This window comes from Heptranchias perlo, chromosome 1 (assembly GCF_035084215.1).
Source record: "Heptranchias perlo isolate sHepPer1 chromosome 1, sHepPer1.hap1, whole genome shotgun sequence".
Classification (NCBI taxonomy): Eukaryota; Metazoa; Chordata; class Chondrichthyes; order Hexanchiformes; family Hexanchidae; genus Heptranchias; species Heptranchias perlo.
The window spans coordinates 174,860,446-174,873,772 of NC_090325.1; the positions used below are offsets into that span (position 1 = coordinate 174,860,446).

General features: G+C 40.1%; 1 protein-coding gene across 4 annotated transcripts in view; it reads left to right on the top strand.

Annotated features, from left to right (window-relative positions):
• Positions 1-3,080: 3,080 nt before the first annotated feature.
• Positions 3,081-13,327, top strand: part of LOC137328028 (ETS-related transcription factor Elf-2-like) — a 139,580-nt gene continuing 129,333 nt past the window's right edge. For 3 of the 4 annotated variants that reach the window (XM_067994110.1, XM_067994102.1, XM_067994128.1), the window contains exon 1: positions 3,082-3,503. The gene's annotated coding sequence lies outside the window, so the exon portion shown is untranslated. Of the gene's footprint in view, positions 3,504-13,327 lie in introns of all 4 variants that reach the window. The other variant, XM_067994120.1, reaches the window with a different exon arrangement.

Consider the following 13,327-nt stretch of genomic DNA (forward strand, 5'->3'; position numbering starts at 1 on the left):
CGCCAGAGAGTATAGGCCCATTCTACTCAACCTCTCTTCATAGGACAATCCTCTCATCCCAGGAATTAATCTAGTGAACCTTCGTTGCACCACCTCCAAGGCAAGTATATCCTTCCTTAGATAACGAGACCAAAACTGCAGTACTCCAGGTGAGGTCTCACCAAAGCCCTGTACAACTGTAGTAAGACTTCCTTACTCTTGTACTCCAACCCCCTTGCAATAAAGGCCAACATGCCATTTACTTTCCTAATTGCCTGCTGTATCTGCATACAAACTTTTTGTATTTCTTGTACGAGGACACCCAAGTCTCTCTGAACACCAACATTTAATAGTTTCTCATCATTTAAAAAAATATTCTGTTTTTCTATCCTTCCTACCAAAGTGAATAACCTCACATTTCCCCACATTATACTCCATCTGCCACCTTCTTGCCCACTCACTTAACCTGTCTAAATCCCTTTGCAGACTCTTCATGTCCTCCTCACAGCTTACTTTCACACCTAGCTTTGTATCGTCAGCAATCTTGAATAAGCATAACCATGCCCTACTTCAAGTGATCACTATCTACACATATAACAATGGCTTATTTTGACACTTATAGGCCCCTGGAGATAAATATTGATGCAAGTCTAATGGACATAGGTGCCTTACTTATGAAAAAAATGAACTTGGTGCAGTCAGACCCACATCTATTGCAATAATTCATTCAATTTTACAGATTACAAACTTTTGATCCCTGCATTCTCCAAGCCACGGTCTAAAACCTTCTTCTAGGATCCATTGCTGGAAGTACAGTCATTTGCCAACCATTAACCATTGTCCTGCATCTGAAAATTCTGTTGACTACTTGTCACGACACTAAGATCCTGATACTGCCACAAATCATTATTTGGAGAGCGCTGAGGAACCAATTTTATAGCTCATCATTCTACACTCGATATTTATATAGCACCTGTAAGGTGAAAAAATATTCCAAGCAGCTTTACTAGGAAAAAATGGCTTCCAAGCCAAAGGAAACATTAGGAGTGGTGACAGGAAAGCTTGGTCACAGGAGGAGCTTAATAGACAAGAGGGAAGCGGAGAACCAGTGGGGTTTATGGGGGGAAATTCCACAGCATGAGGCCCAGGCAGATGAAGGCACAGGGTGCTAATAGTGGGGCAAAAGGAGGGGGGATGCACAATAGGGTGGAGTCAGAGGAACTGAAAGCTTAAAGGAGGAGGAGGTTACAGAGATAGGGAGGGGTGAGGCCATGGAAGAATTTAAATACAAGGATGAGAATTTTAAATTTGGGGTGTTGGGAGACTGGGAGCCAATGTAAATCAGGGAGGACAGGGGTGACTTGGTGTAGGAAAGGATATGGACAGTAGAGTTTTGGATGAGCTGAATTTATGGAAGTGGAGGATGGGAGTCAGCCAGGAGAGCATTGGAATTGTCAAGTATGGAGTTGACAAAGGCATAGATGAAGTAATCACTCAAGGCAATTACACTAGCTCAAGGGTGTCCAACCTGGACCCTGATGAAAACACCTTTTTGTGGTTAGCCAGATTGCTTACATGTAACTCATTTACATGCTTAAGGCCTCTAAACCAAACTACTGAGAAATCCACAGAGGTAGAACATGGAGTGTACACTCTCTTCCTGTAGGGGTACACCCCACTTACCCAAGTACAGAAAGCTTTGGTATAGGTCGATGAGCAGAGGCTTAGGAACCCTCAGATATGTGTTGGGATATCTACCCCTCCAGCTCTCATCAATAACTAAGTTGGATGGTGAGTCATACACATTGTCCTGTACTGCAGACCTGCATTCCTCGGGTTACTAAATTCTGCTACAGAAGGTCAACTCAGTTCCAATTTTCCATTGCCAAATGATTCACCTTGGAGCCAATTGGACCTCATAGAGATCTCACTTACCTCCCTGCATGTGGGATAGAATACATACACAGTCATTTTATGAAGGGTTACTATGTACGACCACTGCCAGCCCTCTAATTATACCGATCAGGAAAAAATCCTGTATGTGGGAACGTACGTGATCGTCATCACGGTCAACCAAACCATAGTCAAGTTACATCATCCATCTCAGTCCAATAAGATGATAAGATTAATACAAGCACCAATGGTCACTGTGCGAGAGGCGGGATTTCCTGTTGTCAAATTAGGCTGATCCACCACAAATGCAACCCAACCCTGCAGCGTTGCACAAACACAGCCTCGTGCTGTTCGCTGAGTTGTAGGTTCACGGACAAACTGTGGCCGGGAACGTGGGGCGGCAGGTTGTGTTTCTGAAAAAAAAAGTATAATGCAGAGCTGAAGCTCCCCTTTCCCGAGGACAACTCGATCTTACCAAAGGAATACAGAACTGGAAGGTGTAAACTGCAGCATAGAACGTGGGGCAGTGAAGGTTCTTATTAAGACCATCAATCTGGGGATATCCGTTCTATTCTCCAATGTTGGGCAGGGAGGAATCTTTTAAGAGCAATAAAGGACGAGGCTGGCACTTGTGTTTTATAATTGTTGCCCGCTCCATTCTTTTAAATATTGCGGTCAAGTGACGGTTGCAACCGGCCTGGATTATGTTGCCGTTGCCGATAACCCTGAATGAAATTTGCTCCTTTCTTCATCACATCCAAATCTTAACCACTTTTTGTTTTCCCACAAACGTGTTTTTATATATTTTTTAAAAAACTTCCAACAGATCTTGTGACAGCCGCCATGATATTTCGTCCTATTCCTCGTATTTGTGTATTTTTAAAAGAGAAGATTTAAAAAAGGATGCATTATTAGAAAGGACAAAAAATGCGGTATTTCAATATCTGCTCATTTCAGGGGAAAATTAATAACATTTTGGTAAAATCGTCGAGCAGGTTATTGCGACCTGTTTTTTTTTAAAAAATGCGATTTTTAAAAAAATATTCTTTATTGCAAAATTCGGCACCTTTTATAATAACATTAGAAAGTGACCCGCGAGAAAAGCACAGATGACGTTGACCAGAACTTGGAAGTATGGTTGGTGGGTGATGCAAACCAGCTGATTTTTTCCCCTCTCCTCCCCCCCCCCCCCCTTCCTCTCCTCCTCCTCCCTTCCCCTCCTCCTCCCTTCGTCTCGCAGCCAGTGGAATAATTTCTGGGAAAGGGGATGTTTTTTGGTTGGTTTGACGTTGTGTTGCTGTGTAAGATTCTGGGAGGCTGGGAGATGTGACCTGGATTTAGCCTATCAAGCCTTTGGAAGAGAGGAACGGTGGAGTAAAGGCGAGAGAGGGTGGGAGGACCGACAGCATTTAGTGTGTTTCATTCTCTGTAAACTGAAACCCCAGACTTGTCTGGGGGGGAAACTGCAGGAGGACGGTAACAACCGGGGCTGCCCACAGTCAAACATTCACACGGCACATACAGATCGACATCCTGGAGACACTGCAAAACAACAACAAACGCCCCCCCCCCCCGCCAAAAACAGACCTTTTCCAGTTGGATTTGGATCTGGATTGAAAGCCCTGAGAGAGGTAAGCAAGCGGCTTCAGCTCGTCTCACTTGTATGCTCCGTACAGCTTGGAGGAATTGGCTGAATATGTTCAGTCTGTGTGTAACTTGTTTCTCCTCTTAAAGTTAAGTGAACATTTCAGGGTATTTTATGTTATTATTTTAAACATTGTTTAGTCCATACTTGGAAATTGCCCGGGGTTTGGTTTCGGTTGAGTTGAATTCTGGTGTCTGCTGAGTTTTGTTTGCAAGGGGCTGTTGTATTTCGGTTTTATTTATGACCAAGGCCTAGGGAGAAAGATGATCTCTCTTTCCACCCCCCCCCTTCCTTCTCCTCCTCCTCCTCCTCCCTCCTCAACCGGCGGACAACGTGGTGAAAAATGAAAGCCACCACCTTTTCCCTTAAATGTATGTAAATATATATTTATTTTAAAATCCTTATCGTTTGTCCATGCAGCAGAATTATCTTTTAAAGTTAGGGTCCGCAAAGACTTTTAAAAGGAAAATGACAGCCCTTTTGAAACTTGAGGTGTTTGCTATGGTGGCAGAGACTTGGGTCGCTGATCTGGCCTCTAATTTATTGTGAAATAACCTTACTGGAACAAATTATTTTTAAAAAAAAATTACTATTGCTTTTTGTAAGACTTAGTTTTTGTCATAATAGCGGACTTTTAATTTGAAGTTGCTGTGTTTCCTTTTAGGCGTCAACTGCATTTATGTAAATAATATACAATTGCATACCAGAGCTAGATTGAGCAATTGATTGTAGCAATGCTTTCTGCTGTAAGTGGTGGATCAGAGCCAAAAAGAATGCTGTGTTGATCCTTTCCAGTCCACCCTTGCAATATTTAAAATGATATATTTTAATATAATCTTCCTAATTTTGTTCGAGGGATAAAATTAATAAGTTTGTGAGGTTATTTATCATACTGCATTCTACATATATTGTAACAAATACAAAGATGTGTTTTTGGTCATTAGTGGACTGTGATTTTGACTGCTCAGTTCCAAGCTGATGATAGGGATGCACCTTACCATTGAGAGCTCATCTTAGGGAATGTTTACTTTCTGAATTAATCATTGTAGTATATGGATATTCTTGTATATTTAATTTCTATATAGTACTAATGCTGAAGTATGGCTGTATTGTATCACTGAGCCTACCAGGATAGGAAAATAATGTATATCTACAACATGTTTTTAAATGTACTAGTGATTGCCATGTGGTTAACAGAAGCTTTTTCATAAAATATTTAGTGCCAGAGGCTTTTATGAGCTTATAAATTAGTGAGACAAATAAGATTTTTTTTCTTTGGAACAGAAATTAAACCGATAATACTTCGCTCTGATGTGCTCGGATTTAATTCCCATTACTTGATCAGGCCAGATGCAGGTTATTTGGAAGCTTTCTTTCATCCCTATTCAACACATGTTATGCAATTTCTGTACACTAAGTACAGTACTGAAATCTGTCCATGACTGCTACCTTCAGAGCATACCTGAAATGGTCTTAATAGATAGGTAGCTTCCTAATATTGGATTCAGTGACACTGAAAGAAAATCAAGAGTTGCATTTGCAAAGCACTTTATCTCCTCGCTCAAGGATCTCAAAGTGCATCCCATCCAATGAATTACTTTTTGGAGTGCAATGACCGTTATGTAGAAGTGCAGTAACCATTATGTCGATAGCCTCAGCATCCATGCCGCATACTGTAAGATCCCACAAACAGCAGTAAGAAGAATGACCGTCTGTTTTTGGTGGTGTTGGTTGAAGAAAGAGTTTTGGGAAGACACCACTGGAGTTCCCAGACCTTAATATCTGAACCTCCAGAATTGGCAGACTGGGCCTTGATTTTTTTTTTACCAACCAATATCAGTATTGCATTGAAGTACCACACTAGTTTTTGTGCTCAAATCCTGAAGTGTGGCTTGAACTGACAGCCTTCTGAGGTTAGAGTGCTACCAATTGAACCAAGCTGTTGTTGTTGGATGTTTATGATATTAAAGCAGTGTTTAGGATCAGATTCTCTACATTCATTTTTAAAAGCTTCAGTTTCATTTTTGTAGGTGGTTTTGTCAGTGCTTCAGGTAATTACCAATTCATTGTGTTAAAAATAAATATGCTGTACAAAGATAACTGAGCAGTTAATGCTTTAGAAGCAGGGATATTTATACATCTTGCAAGTTTCAAAAAAGTACATTTACATGTTGTGAATCTATATCAAGTGCACTGAGTTGCAGTTGGAATAGGCAGATTGTCCTTAAGGATGCAAAATGATATCAATAATTGCTACTCATTCTATTTATTTGTAAGTTAAGAATGAAATTATTGCATTCATTATAGATCAAAATAGTAATGTTAAAAATGTTCTAATTTTTAGCTGGCTGCATCACGGAAGATGCATTAGAGTTGTTTTGATTGGCAACCTTCAATCTGTGCAGGATACAAGTTTGCATCCAGCATACTGATTTATTTGTCAGATATAAGTCACAAATGTTAAGGTTTGTGCAATAAAAATACAAAAGAATGAACTGTGAAGTGGAAAAGACATGCACTTATATAATTCTTTATTATTAACTCCAGCAAGCTTGGATTGCCCACAGTGTATATGTATGGAAATAGTTTGTCGAACCTTTAACTACGTAGGTGGACATTTTTTGCACAATGTTGCAAAAGGGAAACTGAGGCCCTAACGCAGCCAATAATTCTTTGATATATTTGGGGTAAAAACTTTAATTTCAAATGCATTGTGTGACTATGCAAAGTATTTTACATTAAAAGTTGTAGGCTACCTAGTGATATTATTTGTAATTTACTATAGCTTATGTCAGCTGGTCCTGCCTCCTTCTTTGTAGTCTGAGGGCTGAGTACAGTGACTGATGTGATTGTGAACCTGAGCCTGGGAAATTGGGGAGACTGCAGGTGGATTGGAATGCACAGCTGCAGTGTATTTTTAGTTGCTGATCTTGCGAGATGACTGGCTTGGTAGTCCTCCAGGTGGTTCTTCCAATCTAAATTGTGTTTTTTTTCTTTGTTGTTTGTAAACGATCTGTTTAGATATTTATGTAAGTGGATTACAAATTTTGCAATTTTATCAATCATCAAAAAGAAGAAATGCATCCTGCTTCTTTACTGTTCTGTTTATCCATGTGTATTTTATGGGACATGTCATATATTTGATTTTTAAAAATGGGAATTTTTGCACTCCAAGGTAAGGAATGTAGATTGTGGAATGCCTTTTCATTTCTGGCACCTGGTGCCAGCACCAAGCACTCAAAGTTGGATAAAGGATGGTCAGATGCAGAGTAAATCTTCTAGTCTGCCCCAACAATGTGCATTTGTCTAATTTCTGCTTCTGGAATGACAGAGAATGCTGTTGTAACCCACTGTGACACCCAGTTGCTTTCTCTTAAGGTCTGGATACTTATTATGGACCTTGTATATGGAAGGTTGAGGCCCACTATTTCCAGAGTATATTCTGCACAGTAAATGTTGATGCTGAGTCCACCAGAAAGGAGTAGGCACATCGTAAATAACATCTGTTTGCTATTTGAAGAAAGCCTTGTCATATGGCTTTAGGGTTATTTCCCATGTTTCTGGAACCAATCACAGCAAATGATAGAATTTTATTTATAGTATTACTTTGCTAATTTATATGAATTGAAAATCCTGGCAAAGTTTAGATTATAAATATGAAAGAAAAAGTGTTACTGTTGGCACCATATGTAAAATTTGAAACATCAGGATGTGAAATAAATGGTAACTTCATGTACTGTTGCTGATCCAGATTATGCAGTGGACTTTATTGAAGCAATCAAGATCATTGCGTACTTTACTGGGAATTAAATATAGGTACAGGTAGTTGTACTGAAGGCTGAGACCAGTGCTTTAAATTTATACTCTGTTCCCTGTTGTATTGCGTTGGGGAGGTTCTTGTGTGTCAGTCGTAGTTAAATGAAGATTGTGAAGGTATTTGTTTTTAATCTAGGCGGTGAGAGATTGTTTTTCTGCTTACAAGAGCAGTTGTGTGTTTCTGAAGTTTTGAAAGAGGGGCCCTTGGTAGGAGTGAGCTTCATAATCAGAACTGCAAGGCCCATTGCATACCCACTTAAATATTAAATGACGATAACATATCTCAAAATAATGCATTGTTTTAACCCCAATAAGTGACACTTGACCCATCTGGATTTTGTTGACTTCTCAGTGGATTGATTGGCCATGTTCAAGGGTGAAATGTTTTGTCATTGCTATTGACATGCTGATGGGGTTGCTAGGTTAACATTGTCACATGTTGGAGTTTTGGGTGATTGTCTTTAATGGGGCTTCGCTAGCCTCATCAAGTTCCATTTTGAAACTTGTCATTTCCAAAAGTATGACTGAAGTATAATTTTGGCCTCTTATTTCTGTTCTTGTACAGGTTTATTTTTCTCTGTGTATATTTTCAAAGTCCAATATGTGGGGGAAAAATGGATTAAAAAATAACACATGAAACAAACTTTCACATAACTGAAATTGCCAAGTACAGTTTAAATAGTATAATTTTAGCAAAACACTTAGATGTTACTTGGCTTAGTGAGTGTGATTGAATCTAATGGGGCTATGTATGTAGTAAATGAAACAAAACCAAAGTAATGATGTTCTGTAGTGGTGGTCTTAGGAGTTGCTTTCAAAACTCGGCAGTTTTCTAATTGTAAAATCGCAATTTTGGTACATTCGCCAGAGCTGCAGTGTTTTTTATTGCAGTCATGGTAATCTGTCGGATTTTGTGATGTATTTTTTTCTTCCTCCTCGTGAAATGAAATAAAATGAGAGAAATGGCTGAATGGCTCCAGACTTCAATTCTGTGGCCTTGAGGTGATTCATTGCTTGTACAAACTGAACCCTTCATTCATTCATAACAACATGGTTGATAATGTAGGAGCAGTAATCGTTTTTACTCCAAAGAATGGCATGAACTTTCAATGGAATGTGGCCAGCCTGTTCTGAAGGAAGAAGCATGTATTCTGTATGAAGCTGTTTTTTTTGGAAATAAGTATTGTTTCAACTTTGCTAAAATATAATGTTCATAGAATTTTGTAATAAATTTCATAAACTCATGAATTTTCCTTTTTCAAACACGAGAATGCTGCAAAGGCTTCCCTCTCTAAGCAGGTGCCATATTAATAGGCTAGCCACTGCCTGCTAGTTCACTATTATAGGACAGAGGTTCCCAAACGTGTTTTTTTTTTACTGAACCCACTTTGGAGAGTCAAGTCACACTAAGAAACGGTGGGTGGAATTTTCAACTTGGGTGGGGGCGTAAAACGGGCGGTAGCCGATTGGCTGCCTGTTTTATCAGTGTTGTCCAATACATTAGCCGCTAGCCACACGTCGCTAATTGGGAATCCAGATGTGGATAATTGCTTTTCTGATTCTGATATATAAAAAAATAGACACCATCATTGGGTATGTGATCTCAATATTTGCATGGCGTATGCATGTACTGTATATTTAACCTTTTCATGCATTTGTTGTTAAAATGGTAAGACGAAAAGCAGAGAGAGTTTTTTGATTGTTGTGAGTGCTTTACTTCCTTGGTTACTGAATGGTGATGTTTGTTAAGTAAATATACATATGTGATGTACATTTACTTGTGTTGTAAGACGTTTTCGACTACAATCAGGGCTAAAACAATATCACTGTAGCCACACCTATGGCTAGTTAGCAATTTCTATTGGGCAACACCTCGTTATATGCCCCATCCGATTTTCTTTTCCATTGGTTTCAAGGTGTATAACAGGCAGCCGATCTGCAACCACCCATTTTGTGACCGCGGCTGAAGTTAAAAGTTGCGCTCAGTATTTTTGCGTAGAACAGGAGGATTTTATTTTCTCGGCTAACACAACATGTATAATAGTGATGATACCAGTGTCAAATGAGCACCCGCAGTATAACTACAGGACCAGACAAGGCTTAATCTGAGGGATGATGGGTATGGCACAATGAAATGGGCATTATTAGTTTTTTAAAAAAAAACCCGCTCCTGCGGGAAAAATAACCAAGGTTTGGCCTAGAATCGGGCCTACATCTTAACTGTGCCTCAGACATCTGATTATTACCTTGCTCTATGTACATTTAAACCATCCCGGTGGTGACTGGGCCCCACCATCAGCGCTGCAGCAAGAGCTGGATGAGATCCTGGAGCAGCAGCAAATAGATCCACACCAGCAGGAATGCTGCCGCTTCCGGCAGCCTTCTCACGATCCGGGCCTTTCCTTTTATGGGTGCTTCAGTTTGTGACTGTTGTCTCATCTGTTGCTGCTGTCATCCCTGCAGGAGCAGGAGGAGATTTGGCCGCTCGGGTCCTGGCTGCGTGGATTCACACACTCCGGCTTGACTTCCATCTTGTCCCTGCGACTGCGACCATTGGCATATGAGCCCTAATGACAGCGCGCAGGAAAACAGCAACAAGGTTCGCTGGGTTGCAATCGTTCCTGGATGCGGGTGCTGCCATTGTTAAACGCACCAAACTGACGTTTGTTCACACCTAGCGTCCTCCTTGTGGCCCCCTGATGTACTATTTTCTTTGCCCCCCCCCCCCCCCAGTTTGGGAAACTCCGTGATCGGACATATCTGTTTAGGAGCAATAAGGATATGGCGTACTGTGATGGTAACTATTCTAATATTTTTTATATTGGAACTGATTTCCAATTAGAAAACTATCTGGGACAAAAAAATTGTGATTTGTTTTTAAGGTACAAGATTTTTTTTTCGTGATTGTAGTCAAGGCTTTGCTTTCACTGAGCGTGCCAGAGCTTTGATTTGTTCCGTTTTAGACTTAGTGGAAGGTGCCAGGTTTAAGTGTCAGCTGCGATTTGTCTATTAATGTAACAAGCACGTTGACGCTTGTGCATTCTGGGTGCTGGAGTCCACGAGTGTGACGTGTGCAAAGTGTCACTGATGGCCCTCTGGGAGTCCACTACTTGGTTGAGCCTTTTCACTTCAGCTACGATACAGTGCAAGTTTGGGCGTGTAGCAGAATGTGACCTCCAGACCTGTGAGAGAGAGGGGCGCAGGTCTGCACAGGGGAAACCTTTTGGATGCATTTCTAATGTAAAACCTGCTGGCTTTAAGCATCAATTTATTGTCTTTTCCAAACTTTTCTGTACTTGTGTTATAAATGTTGTATAGAGTGGGCTACATAGAGAAGCAAGATGGCTACTAAAAACACCTAAGAGAGCATTTTTTTTTTCAAGCATTTGATTGGTTGACTTCCAACTATCAGGGTAAGATAGTCTGTGTGATTTTGTGTACAGAAAAAGACAAAGGTGACTTCTGGAGTCTAGTTTCGTGATCCCTAATTTCCTAGTTGCTTTGAAAAACATTTGAGGGGTTTTGTTTTGCATGGTTGTGTGTAATTCTTAGTTTTTACCTACCTGCCTACAGTTGCATGTATCAGCATTTTTAACTTAACATATAGTATTAGGCTTTTCCGATTGGCTTGACCAACGGGTGACTTTTTTTGTGCCATGGGCACAATGAGAATGTGACGTCATTTATTGTGAGCTACGTTCTATGAGCAAGGCATTCAATTATAAATATATTTGAATCACAGCTTTTGATAGGAACTCTGAAGCTTCAGCTAAAATAGTTACAAAAGATGTAACATTTAAATTAGGTATACTGTAGTCTGTTTGGCTAAACATCAAATTGGACATATTGCTGAGAATGAGAAATCCTAGTTATAAAACGTGCTTCAGAATTGCAAGAGAATTGTTTGTTTTTTTTACATCCTTTAGGACTAAATTAATTACGTTAATATAATTAGAATATGAAGCCTGAACATAATAAAAATGTAAAATTTTGACAAAGTTGAGGGATGATTTAAGTCCCACTATTTTCTTCCCAGTCTTCCAGAACATATCTGTGTTGTGCCCAAGAGGATGGATAGGTATCTTCCTGCCAGGCCTCTGCCAATACTGCTTCAAACTGGCTTGTACAAGGTGCATGACATTTGGTCTCTTAATGGTTTTTCCCCATCATTTAAAGCAATCCAAAGTATTCATTTTTGACCCGTGGCTCCTTTTTAGGCCCAAAGTTATCCTCCCCCTCATGAATGTATCTGGGCTTATTGTTATTGCATATATCCTTGTTTATCTCCCCTTTTTCTCTACTCCTCTACTGGTTCCACAAGCACAGTGGGCAGGCTATCGTATAACTGAGCTTGATGTTGAATTCATCTAACGTTCACAAACATGCACATCCAGCAATTGTTCACGGAAAATGATCAAGAATGGGAACCCTGGCTAGAAATGTAAACACAGCTGTTGTCTTGACATCATTTCTAAAACTACTAATATAGAAGTGAAAGTGTGCCTGGTTGGTTTACTTAAGGGTGTGTACAGAGCCAGCTCTCTCTCTATACATTTAACTGACAAGCTCTTGGAAGTATTGCAGCTAACCATGGGGTAGGGATCACAGGCTCTCCGTGGAAGGCATGAGTGGCAGATATGATTAAATGTGGTAAAGCCTTTGTCTTGCAGGACATAGCAACAGCTATCGCTAGCCTAAAAGAAGATGGAATCAGTGTATTGATATGGCTCATTTGCCTGCTTTTTTTCCTACCCTGACTCAGCAATTAGCTGAAGATGATCAGATTTCATGTTCAGGATTAGCCATTTCTTTCCACTGTTCTACTGCTGAAAGCATTTCAGATCTTTGCTGGGGCTTTTATTTTTGATGTACTCATTTTGTTAGCCAGCAATGTTTACTAAAGTGGGATAAGAGAGAGGTAGAGATTTTTAAAAATTCTATGAGCATGAGCAAAAATGCATACCTTGGAACACGGTTTTGGTCTTGGGATTCTTGATTTTTAAAGTTTCGATTTTTGTATTGTGTAATGGTCCCTGCTTTTCTTCAGTCTCCTCCTCCCTCCTGACCTGTAGATAACATGTTCCCAGGGTTCTCTCTTGCCATTATTGCCAGCCACAGTAAGGTGTTCACACTTTTCATAACATTTTCCTTCGTCCTTGTTATCTCTGCCTCAGCCGCCTATTAAACTAGAGGCGGGAAGATGGCAGTGGAGCAGAAAACCAGTGGTAAGTCTACCGCTTCGATATTAACTCCCGTACCACTTGGTTTCTGAAAATCCATATGCAGTACATATGCTGCATTCCTTTTATCTATCCAGTCGGCCACTTCTTAAAAATAACTTTTAAATTTATCAAACATGACTTGCCTTTAACAAATCTGTGCTGGCTGTCTTTGAATAATCTAAACATTTCTAAATACTTACTAACTTTATCCCGAATTATGGATGCTAAGAGTTTGCTCATATAGTTACCCAGTTTATCCTTCTCTCCCTTCTTGAACAAGGGTGCTACATCGGCTATTCTCGAGTCACATGCATAACTTGCGCTTTTAAAGATTGAAAACCTGTGGCCAGATTCTCTGCTGTCTGCCCTCTTGACTTTTCAACAGCCTGCCTTATCTACCTTCAGTTTCATTAATCGTTTTGGAACCAATTCCTTTTCTACAGTTATCTCTATTAATTGTTCCATATTCTTCTCTAATACACCTATGTTCCCAATTCCACCATCATTTGTAAACAGCAGTTTAAAATATTTGTTTATCATTTATGCCATATTTCAATCTCAACGATTGGACTTCTTCCTTCATCCCTGAATGGTGGTAGAGGCAGGGACCATCAACTCTTTTTAAAAAAAAAAGTACCTGGACCTGCACCTAAAGTGCTGTGAGCTGCAGGGCTACGGGCCAGGTGCTGGAAGGTGGGATTAGAATGGGCACCTGGTTGTTCTTTGAGCCGGCGTGGACACGATGGGCCGAATGGCCCCCTTCTGTGCTGTA